Genomic DNA, 17,225 nt, shown 5'->3' on the forward strand with positions numbered 1-17,225 from the left:
TTTGCCCTCCAAGAATCTATTTTCCTACCACCCCTCATAGTCAGAGTGATTTTTTAAAATACCTGACTCCACTGAAAGGGACCCACCTGGACCCCTGTAATAGCTCCCAATCCTTCTGGAATTAAATTCAAGATCCTTGAAAGCCTGGTCTGGAAGATCCTGCATGTTCTGGCCTTTGACAACTCTCCTGCCTCATCTTCCTCCATTCTCTGCCTCACTTGGGATGTTCCAGCCTCATGAGCCTTCTAAAAGGTACCAGCTACTACCCTGCCTCAGGACCTTTCCACATGCTATTCTTCTGCCTGGATCATGCTTGCCTTAACACCTCACCTGGATGGTGCCTTCTCATGCTTCAGGTGTCAGCTGAGCTATCGCTTCCTCTGTGGAAATGTCTCTATCCATGCTCTCTAAGAAAACGCCCCAATTTCCTTTCTATTATCTTGTTTTGTACTCTCATCTCATCACCTCCTGTTGACACTCATGTGCTTGTCCAGTCTTTCAGTCTGTCACTGCCTTTCAAGTTCTATGCAGTAGGTCCCGTCTCGGTTGTACCCCCAATCCCAGCATGGAGGCTGTCAGAGAGGAGGCACTTAGGAAATATTTGTTGAAAAAGGAACAAATGAATGAGGGTTTGTTATCTGAACCACGACACAAGTTCAACACCAGCCTTAGCAATGAAGACTGATGGAGCAGGACCGAGGCTGTGGGATGGGCTGGGAGGGACAGGCAATTCCAAGGGAGGAGGCAGAAGGACCCAGAGGCTGGGGCAGCCAGCAGGGCCCAGCCTGAGCCTGACAGGGACAGCCTGGCTCTGCCTCATCTCAGGCAGTGACTTCAAAGCCCCTCCCGGGAAGCAGTCAAGATGTGTCGGTCCCTGGAGGTGTCGCTGGCCCTCGGAAGGCCCCTGCCAGCGTTTGATGAAGCACCTTCTGTGGCAGGTCTCCTAATAAACTGTGGCCGTGCAGTGTGTTCATGCGGATGTAAATCATCGGCAGATACTTTGGGGCTTATCTACTAATGAAAACTCCTTGGCATTTCTGTAAGCATATTATGGTCAATTACAATTAATTCAGTTTGCATCGACTGCCTTTTTCCTTATGCAAAGATTGTGCAAATCGAGTCTGTGCGCCGAGGGCTCCGAGGCCTGTAAAATCCATAACAGTTGGTTTTCAGGCATGGTGAGGAGAGAATCAAACCACTGGCGATTTGAAATTTAAATCAGAGCAGGAAGCAGGTCAATAGAAACAGGTTTGCTGCACTCAGACGAGTTGGGTTAGGCCTGGCAGGGGACAGGGGCCACTTTCCTGCTGCCCAAGGTGACAGGGTCACAGACTGCACTTTCTCCTTTGAGCTCCACCTCAGCGTTCCTGCTTGTAGCCTCTCCAAGTCCCAAGGGACCTGATTTCCTGTCTGAGGACTCATAGCCCTGTGACTCATGAGGACATGTTACAGCTGCTTGAGGAGACGTGAGGTTTTTCTTTGTTTCTTTCCCACAAGTCTGAGAGCAAAGTTCTGAAAACAGCAAATGTAAAACCAATCTTTAAAAGTTCAGTTTCTGGACCAGCTGACAGTTGTTGACTATTAACTGTGTGCTAAGAGTTGTGCTCAGGGCTTTGTAAGTGTGGACGAGCCTATCACAGGGGCCCTGGGCCATAGAGATTCCCATTTCATGAATTTTACAGATGAGGCTTAGAGAGGGACCGTGACCTCTCCATGTTCTACAACTACAAGAAGTTTGGTTTGAATCTAGGTTTTTAATCACCATCCTATATGGTCACTTGGATGGCTGAATGCAATAGAAAGTGATATTCAGTATTTATTGGTTTTGTTAACAAACTCATCTGCAGAAGAGAGGATTGTTCTCTCTGTATCTTTTCTTCTTTCCTGTAAGGGAAGCCAAGACTGTGGGGCTTCCTCTGAGAGTCAGGGAGTTTGGCTGGCTGGATATTCCTAGGCAGAGAGATAACATTCACATGGAGCTCTAGCCATGAGCAGTGCTGGGGACCTCTCTCAGAGATGCCTCTGCCCCTGAAAGGTGACACCCAGCTCAGATATCCAGAGAGAACCTCAGAGGCTGCCTGAACAATACTGAGATATGGTGGCTGCAGATACAGCTCTTGTGGATGTTGATGGCATCTTGTCCCAATCCCTTAGTTCTTACCACTCACATGCATGGCAGCCCAACTTCCAACTGACAGCTCCTTCATATCTTTACTTAAGGATTTTCTCTGGTTGTCAGGGTCTGCTTGGCCCAACTGTGTGGCGGGCCAGAAGTGCCAGGGAATTAATATTCCCCAGGAGCAGATTTCAACAATGAATGATGGAATATGGGGTATAAATACCCCAGCTCCCTCTCCCCTCAGGTGAGCTAACACTGAGCTAGCAGATTCCACCCCTGTTGCCCATGGTGGTAACTTGCTGGATAACATACACGTTATTAACTGCTTTCCCTTCCCTGTCTCGCTTCTCCACTCTCTAATTGGTAGATCCTGGGATCATCTCCAAATAAAACAACTGCGCTTGAATCCTCGTCTCACTGTCTGCTCTTGGGGAAACCAGAGTAGGATGGTTCTTAACTTTAGGCATTAGCCTGATGCAAAAAAAATGTCTCACGACTTTAAAAAGTGCTGATTTTTAATTGTACAAATAAACAAGAATATATTCTCACAAACTGTACATTACTTTCAAAGCTCTCCTTGACCTGCTTCTGCAATATCTTCCCTGCCCGGAAATGATCATTGTCATTATTTTGTGCTTCTCTTTCCAGACACTTTCTATACATTTACACACAAACACATGCACATATCCAAAATCCACTCTTCATGTTGACCTGCAGTGTACTTTTTTTACTTCACAGGGTGTTTTGGAGTTCTTTGCACGTAACTACATGATGCTCTATCTCACTTCTTTTAGATGCTGCATAACACTACATGGTATGGACTTAGCTTAGCTTATTTGACTCCTCCCCTACTGGTGGATACTTAGGTTATTCCCAGTTCTATGATGACTTCAACTCTGGGGGCTTCCTCCTTAGAGCATGGACTGTCCTAATGAGGGTCAACTCCCTCAAATCAAGGGCTCTGCAATCACTCTCTTGTGAGTCCTGAAACAGCCACAAGGCTGGTTATAAAATACAGATATTATGAAAACCAGAAAGAATTTCTGGGGAATTCCAGACAGTGTAACATGACTCTCTCAAGTCCCTGGAGAACTTGAACCAGACTCTGAAGAGGTGGATTGTGACAAGACGCTGGAGAGAGAAGGGGAGGCGAGAGAGCAGGGGGATAAGGACTAAGGGAGAGGAGTCTTTTTTGGTTCCAACTCTTGAAGCTCCATTTGCTAATTTATCATAAGACCACAGGAAAATTGATCCCTCCTGCTCCATCCAGATGTTGCTTTCTTGAGTTCTGGCCTTGCCCCCATAGCTCTTACCACATCAAGGAGGTGGAGAGCAATAAAAAAAATAGCTTTTGCTTTAGTAGGATTGAAATTCCTTCTGTTGTGTTCTTCTGCACCATCTCAGCCATGGAGTCTGGGAAGCATAAATTGTTAGCTTGAACCATATGAAAGTGACAATTTTGTAGGTCAAAAACCTTCAGTTTTATGTGGTTCAACTGGATATTTTGGGGAACAATTCAAATTCATCTTTTAGGTGATGGGGTCAGGGTGACAGTGCGACTGCAGCCTCATGAGAGACCCTGAGCCAGAGCCACCTAGCTAAGCAAGTTCCTTTATATCTCTGTGCCTCAGTTTCCTCATCTCTAGAATGAATATAATAATGCTAGTTCACAGGATGGCCGCAAAGAACACTGAAACAATATAGATCAGACTTAAAATCCTGCCTCTCTCATAGTAAAAGCTTGATAAAGTGTAACTACCATTGTCATCAGCGTTATTGAGCAAAATGATGCCAGTGCAAAAAGGCATAAAAGTACTGACTACTGTCTAATAAGTGTCAGCTGAACACTTTATATAAACTTCATTAAAAAAAGGAAAGCAAATAATGCTGTGTGAGACCATTAAATCCCTCTTTCCAAATGCTGGAAGTGAATCTCAGAATTGTTAAGTAACTTATCAAAGATGGAAAATATAGAGAAGTGTAAGAGTCATATGAGACGTGAATACATGTTTAACTGGAATTTCAGAAGATGAGAGGAAAGAAAATGGAGCAGAAGCAACATTTGAAAAGATTAATAGCCAAAGCTTTTCTGAATAAGATGAAAGACACCATGTATAACTGACCAAGAAGGTGAACTCAAAGAAAACCGCATTTTGCTCATTATAGTAAAACTGACGAAAACAAAAACTAAAGGTAAAACCACCTTAAATGCAACCAAAAGAAAAAATGTCATATTACCTTCAAAGTAGCAAAAATCATATTTAGAGAAGACTACTTAACAGAAACTATACAAGTCAGAACACAATAGAACAATAACTTTAAGATAGTCAAGAAAATAACTGCCAACCTAAATTCTATACCCAGAAAAATATTCTTTAAAAGTGAAGGTGAAATAAATACATTTTCACATAAACAAAACCTGAGATAATTTGTACTGGTAGATTTGTACTAAGGGAAATGATAAAGGATGTTCTTTGGGCAGAAGGAAAATTATTTGAGATAAAAACGTGGAAATTATGAAAGAACAAAGAGCCACAGGAGGGATAAATATGTGAACACATCTAAATGAATATTGACTATACAAAGAATGGTAACATTTTGTCATTGCAAATTAAACCAAAATGAGAGGGAGACGGAAATAGAGTTGAAGTATTCTAGGATTCTCATAATGTCTTGGAAGTGGTAAACATACTAATGTCTATAAAACTAATAATTCAAGGGTGTTGTAATTTCTAGGGTAACTTGTAAAAGAAGAGTGAAGGAATGTATAGCTAAAAATATAATCAAGGGGAAAATAAAATAATAATAAAATGCTTGATTAATCCCAAAGAAGACAGGAAAGAAGAGATAAAAGAACACAAGACAGATGGGAAAATTGAAGACAAATAGTAAAATGTGAGATTTAAGCCAAAATATGTCAGTAATTTTATTAAATGTATATGGCCTAAACTCTGCAATTAAAAGAGAAAGATTTTTTTCATAAAAGTATATACTGCTTATAAAGTATTAGCTTTAAATATAAAAATTGAAAGTGAAAGTGTGCAATAACTAACCAAAAGATGGCTGGGATAATTATCCTTGTATGAGACAAAGCCTACTTTAAGAAAAGAAGAACCACCACAGATAAAGACAGACATTTCCTAAGGATGAAAGGGTCAATTCACCAAGAAGACATAACAGCTCTAAATTTATGTTTAACTGATTAACACAGTTTCAAAACATTTCAGACAGAGAAATCCACAATCATAGTGGGTGACTTTAGTGTAATTTTCTCAGAGCTGAGAGAACAAACAGATAAAAATTAGTAAGGACAAGGAAGATCTGGTTAATACATTTGACCTAATTTACATAAATTAGCCTAATTTACTTAGTTCAGTAAACCTGTCTGACTTAATTGAATGCTAATTGAATATTAATAGGACACTTTCTAACATTACACACAGACTATTAAGTAAAAATTATTAAATGTGGGGACAGATATCAAGTTTCACCAAATTTAAAGCATTAAAACTATTCAGCATGTGTCCTTTTACCAGAGTGGAATTGAGCTAGAAAGAACAAAAAACAAAATTACAAATGTTCAAATACTTGGAAATTAAACAGTTGACTTCTAAGTAATCTATGAGTCAAAGAAATTACAGTGAATATTAGACATTATTTTGGAATGAATGATAATAAAAACTGGGCATATAAAAACATTGGGAATGCAGCTAAAGTTGTGGCAGAAGGAAATTTATAGTCCTATATTCAAATATGAGAAAAGAGGAAAAGCTAGAAATTCATGATTCCAGGGTTCATCTCAAGAAGTTGGAAAAAGAACAAATTAAACCCAAGGAATATGCAATAGAGAAAATAATTAAAAACAGAAATAGAATAAACTAGAAAACAAATATAAAATAGGGGAACAAAACCCCAAAAAGATGAATCTCTGAAAGACAGAGACAAATCTCTAGCTAATCAGACAAGAATTAGAGAAGGTACAAATTACAATTTTATACAGGGAAAAGGGGTATTAATGTAGATCACACAGAAATAGAGGATATAATGTACAACTTTATGATAATAGATTTTAAAATGTAGAAGAATTATGTAAACCCCAAGAAAAATAAAATTTATCAAAATTGACCTAAGAAGAAAGAGACTATCCGAATAGTCACAGGCTAATAAAAACATTTAAACTGCAATTTAAAAATCTTCCAACATGCAAAAAAATCTTCAGGTGTTGATTATTAGTAAAATTTTAAAAACATTTCTGGAAGAAATAATACCAATATTATACAAAAAATAGAAATAGAAAAATAGGGATATCATGAGGTCAGCAAAACCTGACAAAAATGTTACACAAAGGGGAAACTGCAGGCCAATTTTTCTGCATAGGTGTAGAACTCCTAAACAGAATATTAGAAAATCAAACCAAGTAGTATAAAAAAGAGCACAATACACCTAGAAAAAGCTGGACTTATTCCAGGAATGCAAGGTTGGTTTAACATTTTAAAAGTCATATTATTTATCACATTAATGATACAAAAGAGAAAAAAATCGATCATCTCAGTAGATAGTACAAGGATCTGAAAAGTTCAATTCCCAATCATTGTAACAACTCTCAGCAATCTAGGAATAAAAAGGAATTTAGAAAATCTGGAAAAAAAAATCTACCCAAAGATCCTACAGCAAACATCACATAATACTTAATGGTGATATGTTGAGAGTTTTCTCCCTGAAATTGGTAATGAGCTGAGGATGGCCACTATTGCCATTTCTAGTCAAAATTGTATTGGAAGACCTACCTAATGCAATACGTCAAGTAAAAGATATTAAAAGGCATAAAGATTGTGCAGAAATAAATGAAACTATCATTATTTGTAGATAACATGAATGTGTATGTAGAAAACAAAATAATGTATAGGTATACTATAAAAACTAATAAGTGAATTTTGCGTGACCACCGAATAAAAAGTCAACATTAAAAATCAATTGTGTTTCTGTTACTCTGAACAAATATAAAATAAATAAATTAAAATGCCATAGTTTATAATGTTGTCAAAACCCTCAAGTACCTAGAAATAAACCAAAAGCTGTTCAAGACCTAGGCACAGGAAGCCATAAAACATTGTTGAGAAATATTAAAGAAGTAAATAAACTGAGCGACACACCACCTTCAAACATTGGGAGATTCAGTACGGTAAAGATGTCAGTTCTTTTCAAATTGCCATTGAGTTTAATGCAATCCCATTAAAAATCTTAGCAGGTTTTGCATGTATGTCTGCGTGGTGTGTGTGTGAGTGCATGCAGAAATGATAAACTGATTCTCATATTTATTTGGAGACATAAGGGGCCCAGAATTGCCAAGACAAGTTGAAGAAGAACAAAGTTGGAAGACTTAGACTCTTAATATCAAGATTTATTTTAAAGCTACAGTAACTAAGACAGTGTGCTTGGCACAGGACAAAATAGAGAACAAATAGAGATCCAGAAATAGATCCAATTATGTTTGTCTATTTGATTCATAACAATGGTGACACTGTATTGCAGTGTAGAAAGGATGCCCCTTCAATAAATCATATTGGGTCAATTGGATATTCATATGGAAAAAAATGAATCCAGAGCTGTATCACACATCATACACAAAAATCGATTCCAGATGCATTCTAGTTCTAAATGTAAAAGGTAAGAACAATAAAACTTTATAAAGATAAATTTGAGAATATTCTCATGACCTTAGGGTAGGCCAATATTTCTTAAGGAAGATATGACACTCCTCATAAAAAGAAAGATTGTTAAATTGGTCTTCATTAAAATTAAGAACTTGTGTTTATCAAAATAGACCATGAAGAGAGTGAAACTGCAAGCAACAGGGTGAAAGATATTTGAAATACACATATTCAAGATCTTAGCCAGATCATAGAAATCACTTCCACAAACCAATATGAAAAAAAAACAGACAACCCAAGAGGAAATAGGCACAAAGCTTGAACTGGCCTTTCACAAGAGAGGCTATCCAAGTAGCCGCTAAGCACATGAAAAGATGCTTAACTTCATTAGTCATTAGTAAAATGCAAATTGAAATCACCATAAGATCTCTACACACTTCCGCCAGAATGGCTGAAATGAGAAAGACAGATAGTACCAAGTGTTGACGAGGATGTGACATATTTGAAACTTATGCTCTTGATATATTCAATGAATCTCTCAATTGTAATGCTGATTGAAAGAAGGCAGACACAAAGGGACACATATTGTGTGATTTCTTTCATATAAAGTATTAAAACAGGAAAAACTGACGGTGGAAGATATAAAAATGGTTGTTAATTATTATAGAAGCTGCGAGAGTGCTGACTATATTCTGTTTCTTGATCTAGATAGTCATTACACGGGTTTATGGAAATTTCCTGTATGATCTGTGCACATTTCTATGTGCTTGTTATTCTATATTAAATATTTATTTAAAATAAAATTACCACATAAGTAAAGAACTTCAGACAGCTGAGAGGAGGGAATTCAGCTATAAAAGGCTGAAATCTTCGCCTGAAGAGTGTAGCCCCAGGGTCATTCAACAGCGTGTCTGAGGAGGGGCATCTCTTGCCCCAGACCTGTTGCCAACACTTTTCTCACTGTAACAAAACTCAGCTGACTCACTTATAGCATCTTGAATGCTACATCCTTGGAGGATGGACGAGACCTGCCTGCCTGGTTCTCCCAAGGTAATGACACTAGTCTGGTGTACGAGGGAGGGGTGAGGAGGTGAGAAGGTGGAGAATTCTGCTTGCCAATCTAGTGCAGTGTTTCTCCAACTTGAATGTGGAACACAATCACCCAGAGGGTTTGTTACAACACAGGTAGCTTGGCCCCACTCCCAAAGTTTCCGATTCAGTAGGTGTTATGGACTGAATGTTTGTGTCCCTCCAAAACTCATATGTTGAAATTCCAACTCCCAATGAGGTGACATTAGGAGATAGGACGTTTAAGAGGTAATTAAGTCATGAGGGTGAAGCCCTCATAAATGGGGTTAGGTGCCCTTATAAGAGGAGACAAGAGAGCTTTCTCTCCCTCTCTCTTTGCTCTCCACCATGTGAGGACACAATGAGTAGACAGCCATTTGCAAACCAGGAAGAGAGCTCTCACCAGACATTGGATCTGCCAATGCCCGGATGTTGGATGTCCAAGCCTCCAGAACTGTAAGAAATGAATGTCGGTCGTTTAAGCCCCCAGTGTACGATGATGTTCTGTTATAGCAGCCCGGACTGACTAAGATAGCTGATCTGGGGTGGCCCCCCAGCTATGCATTTGTGCAAGTTCCCAGGTGATGCTGATGCTAATACTGCTGGTCCAGACACCGCACTTTGAGACCCATTCATCTAGAGCACCTCTTGGTGAGCCTTTTACAGGGATAGCAAGGTGTAGTTGCGGATGGTGGAGTGGTAGAAACTGGATCATAGTTCAGAGACATCCAGCCATGAGGTCTAAATTTTGTTGTTTACAGAAGATTCTCCAGAAGGACTCTCCTTCGCCCAGAGTTGGATTTCATGAGTTAATTACTAAGTTTTTATAAGGGAGTTCAATTATCATATGTCAATGCCTAGTTCTCACACAGCAAATCAATATTGGCAGAGGAGCCTCTCTTAAATGAACGTCCCTCCCCACACATGACCTCTTTAGGAGTTTGGCATTTGAATAGTTCAACTTGTAAACCCAGGGTCATCTGTGCAGGTGACATGGTCCTTGTCTCTGGTGATGACTGACACCAATGGTAAAAGGATTGTGATGTGATTTCCATTTCTGTTAGAAAAACTGACTTTATACTTGGCATCAGCACCAGTGTTGGGGGCAGGGGGTACAGTGGAAATGGACAGGAAACAAAGAGGCATCAGATCCAGCTGCCTGCTTTGCTGTCATGAGGTTTACTGTGCAGTACATCATGTGTCTCAGGAAGACCAGCTACGTCTGTTACATTTTCCATCCCCAAATGACTCTGGCTTTGCACATGTATTTCAAAGGCTTAGAGTTGTTTGCAGAACACTGCCCCAACCACAGGATTTCCCATCCTGCAGCTGGAGCGTCTTATATTCAAAAGGGCCTGGGAATTTCCAAGTGTGGGATGTCCTATCTTTAGCAGCACTCATCTTGGGATTGACTTGCCACGAGCCAGCCTTCACTAAGGACCAGCCATAGCAGCTTCATCTCTTTGGCCTGGTCACTGCCATTTTCTTTGGTCCCCCAGTGCTCCCAGGTCTATTTACCTCAGGCAGTATTGCCAGCTAAAGTATTGCTTTCCCCTGTTCCCACTTCCATCCACAGTCACCAAGAAGGTCCCCTTTCCTGTGGACCTGTCTCTGCTGGTTTTCATCAGTTAAGATAATTCACCTTGGAGGGTGGGGGCAGAGACTATTGGTGCCCTCTCCCATCCTCAACCTTTCAGGGTGCTCTCATTGGCTTTGAGCTGCCGGTGTCTGTATCTGTGCCTAGGGGCCTTCCTTGTCTGAACGCCCCCAAATTGGCTGTTTGCAGAGCTGACCAGATGTTCCGGGAAGAGCCCCCAGTCAGTGACTGTCGGCCATTGGTATATAAATGCCCCAGATCATCTGCACCTACAGTGGGATAATTTGCACTGTTTCCCAGAATTTTCCCATGGTAGCCAGCTTAAAAACACATCATTTATTGACTTTCTTCCAAGCAACTGTGTGCTCCACAGTTATTTACAGAGTGTCCACTTTTGGCCAGGCACAGTGCTCAGCATAGGATATAAATGAGTGAGACAGACATGGTTCTTACAGTCTAGTGGGAGAAAGAGACAATAAACAGTCACACAAAAATGAATGATTTCAAAATTGCAGTAAGTGCTATTAGCACCCAAACAAGGTGCATGATGGAATAACTAAGTGACGCATCTAGTGATGCAGTGGTCGGGGAAGGCCCCACTGAGGAGGCGATATTAAACCTGAGGACTGAAGGATGAGACAGGGTCAGCCCTGGGAAGAGCTGGGAGAATAGACTATGTAAAAGCATTAGAACAGGAGAGAACTTAGGATGTTCTTGGGATGGAAGGAGAACTGATGGAAGAGCAGGGGAGAGTGGCACTCAATTAAGTTGGAGAGGCAGGTGAGGACCAGGGATCATCCGTGGCCTTGTAGAACGCCTAGGTGGGTGGGCATGTGTGTGTGTGCATCTGTGTTTGCACATGCCTGTGAGCACGCGCAGCACGTGTGTGTCTCTGTCTCTTGGGTTTGTGTCCATCTGATGGTATGTCAGTGAACAGGACATGTTTGCATCTTGCCTGTGTATTCATTCATGTGACTGTGCCTCTGTGTGTGTGGGCTTTATGTATATAAGGGCCTCTGTACTGATGTTTTCAAATACAGTTTTTTGTATTTATTTATAAGTATGTATTAATGTATTTTTAGTATGGTGATATCTGGGTTGGTGGGTCTGATTATTTATAAGTGTGTTTGTGAAAGAATGTATCATTGTGCACGAAAGCATAAGTACTGGTGTGTATATTTGTGTGTGAATATATTTTTATGGTGGTGTTGTATATATGAATTTGCAGCTGCCTGTGTGTGTGTTTTATGAGTATGTGATTGTGTGGGTGTCTGTGTCTCTGTGTGAAGTTCTGGAGAAAGTCTTGCCCTCAACCAGACCACAAAATCTTGGAATTTTTATAGCCCACATTTGCTAGCAAGATGCAAACTTTATTTGCAGTTACAGTTATGGCTGGTTTTATTTTATATTTTGATTATTCCTGGCCTTTTAAAATCTGAAGTCTAAATATGTGAATGCATAAATGTGTGTGTGTGTTTATTCTTGTTTTCAGTAATTCAGTTTCAGCAAGGCCAAAATCCTTACCTCTGTTTTTATGAGTTAATGTCTCTATTTAGAAATGAGTTTTATACCTGGAGTAGAGTGGTTTCCTTAGGCAGAGTTTTTTCTTTCTCATTTAATATTCTAGTTCTAAGATGGTCCAGCAGCTTGAGTATGGATGAATCAAATACAATGAGACCATCTGTGAGCCCCATGGATGTTCTCACAGACTGATCATGTCAGAGAAATGGAGACATAGTTCCCAGGGAAAGAAAGTGAGAGCCTGGAATATTACTTCTTCAGGGAGCAAGTGGGCTCAGTCTTTTGTGTGGAATTTTCTTTAGATCCTTGATCCTGGGATCACACCAAAAAGGATTTCTGCGTATTTATGGAAAACAAGCTCTGGCACGACTCTTCTTCTCCATACAGCTTCTCACGTTTGCTGCCCTATTCGTTCTTCTGACTAGAATTGCTGAGTGTGACAAGGCCTTATAAAGATCATCCATTTTAGTTTACTCTGCAAACTCTCATCTCATAAGTGGTAGTGAGCTTCTCCATCATATTTATAGTGGATTGATTGTGTTGGTGACCCCAATAAATGGCCTCCTGTACCCATGCCCTTTTGCACTCTAACTTAATAGTCCCCTCCTATTCTGTATCTGGACTCTGCCATGTGACTTTCTTTGGCCAATAAGAGGTTATCAAACTTGCTGCAAGTAGAAGGGTGAGAAAGTACTTGTGAGTTTTTACTTCCTCTCTCTTGCTTTTCTGTGACCACTTTAAGAATAAGCTACACCAGCCTGCTGGAGGTTATGAGACCACATGCAGCAGAGGTGAGTTGCCCCAGACAAAGCCATCTTAGACTAGCCATCCTTCAGCAAACCTACAGGCTGAGAACAGACACATGGCATGAGCCCAGCCAAGACCAACCCAGCTCAGATGAGCAGAACCACTCAGCCAATCCATAGATTCATGAGAAATAATATATGGTTGTTTTTAAAGCCACTTATTTTAGAGATGATTTGTTACACAGCTACAGCTAGCTGATACTCCTGCAATGGTAGGGTGCTTATTACCACTGGAGGAAGTCCATCTCATTGTGTGTCCACTCTGATTGTTAAGGAGGTACAGCTGGAATCTAATTCCTGTAACTTCTGACTCAACCCTGTGGGTGTCAGTGGAACAAGCCCATTTCTTCTCTCACAATGACCTTTAAGTGTTTGATGATAATGATCACACCAAATGACTATAGCAGCCTCCAGCCTAGATTCTCCACTTCCTCCTTTGTCTACCTCTAATCCATTCTCTACACAGTAGAAATGATCCTCTTTAAACAAACTGAATTGTGTTGTGCCTTGTTAAAATCCTACCACAGTTTTTCATTACGCTTAGGTTAAAATCCAAACTCCTCACATTGCCCTGCGCCATTGAGTATATATATTTATAGTCTATACAGACAATGTAGTCGTGAACCACACAATGACGTTTCCGTCAAGGGCAGACTGCATATATGATGATGGTCCCATAAGATTAGTACCATACAGCCTAGGTGTGTAGTAGGCTATACCATCCAGATTTGGGTAAGTACATTCTATGATGTTCACACAATGATGAAATCGCCTAACGATGCATTTCTCAGAACACATCTCCATCATTAAGCATACACACATGACTGTGCGTGTGTGTATATATATATATATGTACATACATATTTATTTATTATAATGCAACATATATAACTTATTCATTTATTACAAGAATTGACCCGTGCAATTGTGGAGGCCAAGAAGTCCCACAGTCTGCCACCTGCAAGCTGGAGAACCAAGAAAGCTGGTGTGTCATTGAGTCTGAGGCTAGAGGCCTGAGAGCCAGGAACACCGATGTCTGAGGGCAGAAGATGGATGGCCTGGTGCATGCAGAGAGTAGATTTGCCCTTCCTCTGCCTTTTTGCTCTGTTCAGGCCCTCAACAGATTGGATGATGCCCACCTGCATTGATGAGGATGATCTTCTTTAGTCTACTGATTCAAATGCCAATCTTTTCCAGAAACACTGTCAAAAACACACCCAGAAACAATGTTTTACCAGCTCTCGGCGTTAAGTTGATGCGTAAAATTAACCATCACAGTGGCCTTTCTCCTTCTATCCCCCCTGCCTAGGAATGAATGCATGCCGACGTTCCTAAACCTTCTCTTCCCTGGGCCAAACATCACCAGGGTTTCCCGCTATTCTTCAATTGGTGTGGATTTAGAGTTTCTTGATATTCTGGTTGCCTGCTCTAGTGTCTTGTTGCCCCACTTTGAATGTGATGCTCAGAACTGATCACACTTCTTGGGCAGGACTACAGCAGGGAGGTTATCTTGTTCTTTCTGGAGAAGATCTACACACGCTTAAGGGATAGTGCTCACCAGGAGGAAGGACCAAGAACATCCAATTATGAAGGATTGGCTTACTTATGATGGATTGGCTAGGTGGGTGGGATGATAAATGCTGTGACACAGACTATCTGCCTCCCACCAGGTCAATGGTAAAGACCTTGTAAGCTCCTGCGTTCACAGATTGACAGGGCAGTGGGAAGAGTAACCAAGGATTTATCTGTGGTTGCCCTTGAGCTTGGCCCAGAGGTCAGCTCTGATCTGCAGAGGGTGGGCGAGGCTATTGTGCACGCACCAGCTTGGAGAGACCAAAGCCCTTCTCAGCTCCATGTGAACCTTTTCCCTTCAACCTTATCCTGAAGTTCATTTAACTTCAGTTCACAGCTAAATCCAAAAAGCCTAGTAGTCAATTAGTAAAAATCAAGTAATAGTAACTTACAATTATGGAGCATGTCCTCTGAAACAAGCTGTTTCCAAGCATTTAGTGTACTTTGTCTAAGTCAATCTTCAAAGCAACCCTTTCAGGTTGAACTAGACTAAACCAGTTCTTTCCTAACCAGCTGCACACCACTGGAGGAGTTTGTTGAAAAATAGAAAAACAGGAACAAACCAAGAAAGGATTACCTGGGTCTACCCAATATCTGCTGAATCAGAGTCTCTGGGGACAGGATCAGATAATCTGTTTTAAAAATAGCTCCCTGGACGCTCCTTCAGCAATTAACCTGGCACGTGTGGGCTGGCATTTGAGAACTAAAGAATTATGTCAGCATTTCCCAGAGTGCGGTTCACAAGATGGTTATAGGTAGCACACAGAAAATTTCTTTAAATTCTTTTTGAAATTAAATTTGAATAATTACATGTTCCTTTTAACGCATTAGAAAAAGGTAGCATATTGAATTTGTGTTTTTACAGATATTGTTGAGGAAAGGCTAAAATGGGTATGTACGTTTAAAAAAGTGAGTTGATTCAGAGACGATTAAGTAGTGAGGCCAGTATATTGCTAAGGTTAACGTGCGAAGGCAGCAAACACATGATCCAAGTTTAGGAGACTCAGATGAAAAAATTATGAGATCCCTCTGACTCAGTGATTCCTTCACTCTATGCTGGTCTGCATGTGACTCTGAGCTTGTACTTGAGTTTGTTTATATCAACACTTTACTAGTAGCTTTCAAAGTTTTAGTAGCAGAGCTCTTTTTTTTGAATGAAATCTCTTATCTCTTAACTGCCCAATCCACTCTACCCCAAGCTTTCCCCCAACTGTAGCCCCTGAAACTCTACCTACGATAAACTCTTCTTCTTGCTTGTCTTGGGCAAAGAAATGGGGACAAGGGCCAGGAAGCGTTTACACAACTTTGCCATTCAAAGAGCCCTTGATAGTCGATCAGCGTTCTACGGCCACAACACAGGTTCGCATTGTGGAAGCTGAAACCAAATGAAGATGAGCTTATGGAGACATAGGATTTGGGATTGGAGTGGGGTAAGATGCGTCTAGAAGTGCTTCTTCTCTTCCCAGTAGCAACTCATTCCCCTTTCTTCCACCCTTAGTCACGGATTTCTGGCTCTATCTTTATCAACTGTGAGATTTCCTCAGCTTCCTTAATCTCAGTATCATGGTTTGATCTTTAACTGGAGATTGTCATGGTGGCCAGCTCAGAGGGTTGTCGTGTGTATTAAATGAGATACGTTTGTGATGATCTCAGCCCAGTGCTTAAAATATGGTGTTTGGTAAGTACTGGCTGTTATCATCTCAAAACCCATTTCAGCATTCAAGATAAACGCACATTAATTGTTCAACATCCAGTAAGTAGGATTTAAAACCTGTAAAAAGCATAATCGATTGTCTATTTCATGTATTGTTTCGAGTATTTCATCTTTGGGAATAGAAAATATGTGTAAGACGTTCAGTGGGTTTAATAGTGTTCTTCCTTCTTAACCTTTTCTCACAAGGCAACAAGTCCTTCTATTGTGAATTCTCTGAAGACAGAGTTTTCAGGAAGTTGTCCTAGCACTCGGGGAAAGCTTTGTATCGAATTCATCATATTTACTGAGCAATTTGTAGATCTCTCACAAAACTATCTCACTACTTTATCTCATTTGAGCAAGAGAATATTCCAGTGAAGTAGGTAGGGCAGACCTATCATTCCCATTTTACAGATGATTAAACTGAATAAGCTTGGAACCATATTCTTCAGAAGCAAAGTGAACTCACCATGCGCCAAGCACATTGAGAAAATCGAGTAGAAAACTGAGACAAATTAACACTTTGCCTCCGTTCCCTGTATCTTTCCAGTTAAATTACCTTGTGTCCTTTTGCTGCAGCAAACTTGGCTTTGCTAGTACAGACTTGACCTGGATCTGTCCATGTTTTTGCGTAGAGGGATGACCTTAATGTATTTGCAGAATCTGCGTGCTGTACACTAGAGGCCATCCAGCTAATGCAAATGCAGCAGGTGGAAAATGCATTTCAGGCGTGGGGCGAAACTGTCCCAGCAAGATAAATAACTGCGGTGACAGGGACTTCGGCTTTCCCGATACGGGCTGAAAGTCTCTTTGAATTAAAAGCAGAAGGTTTGACAATTTCATGTCTTTCCCATCTGAAAATTTAATCTTCCGTGGGGTGGAGGAAGTGATCTGGGTCACTGACTCGCTCAGCCAGATTGTCCCTAACAAAAAGGCATTGTTTGGCTGAGTGGAAGTGACGGGAACCTTGGGAGAGGTGACAGAGTGAGGAGTTAAAAACAGGGTACAGTCGGATGACGGGAAAGCAGATGTAAACAATTGAGAGAAAAAAGTCAGGTCGAATTTATGGGGTGAGGCTTCAAAAAGCAGGCTGATAATGGCTGAAAATATCTCAAAGTGCAATTCTGTCTGTGCAAATTTTTCCAGTGATGGAGATCATGGAGAGGTACCCAGAGAAAGCTCTGATGAAATCCAGTGC

The sequence above is a fragment of the Equus asinus genome, chromosome 15, assembly GCF_041296235.1.
Source record: "Equus asinus isolate D_3611 breed Donkey chromosome 15, EquAss-T2T_v2, whole genome shotgun sequence".
Lineage (NCBI taxonomy): Eukaryota > Metazoa > Chordata > Mammalia > Perissodactyla > Equidae > Equus > Equus asinus.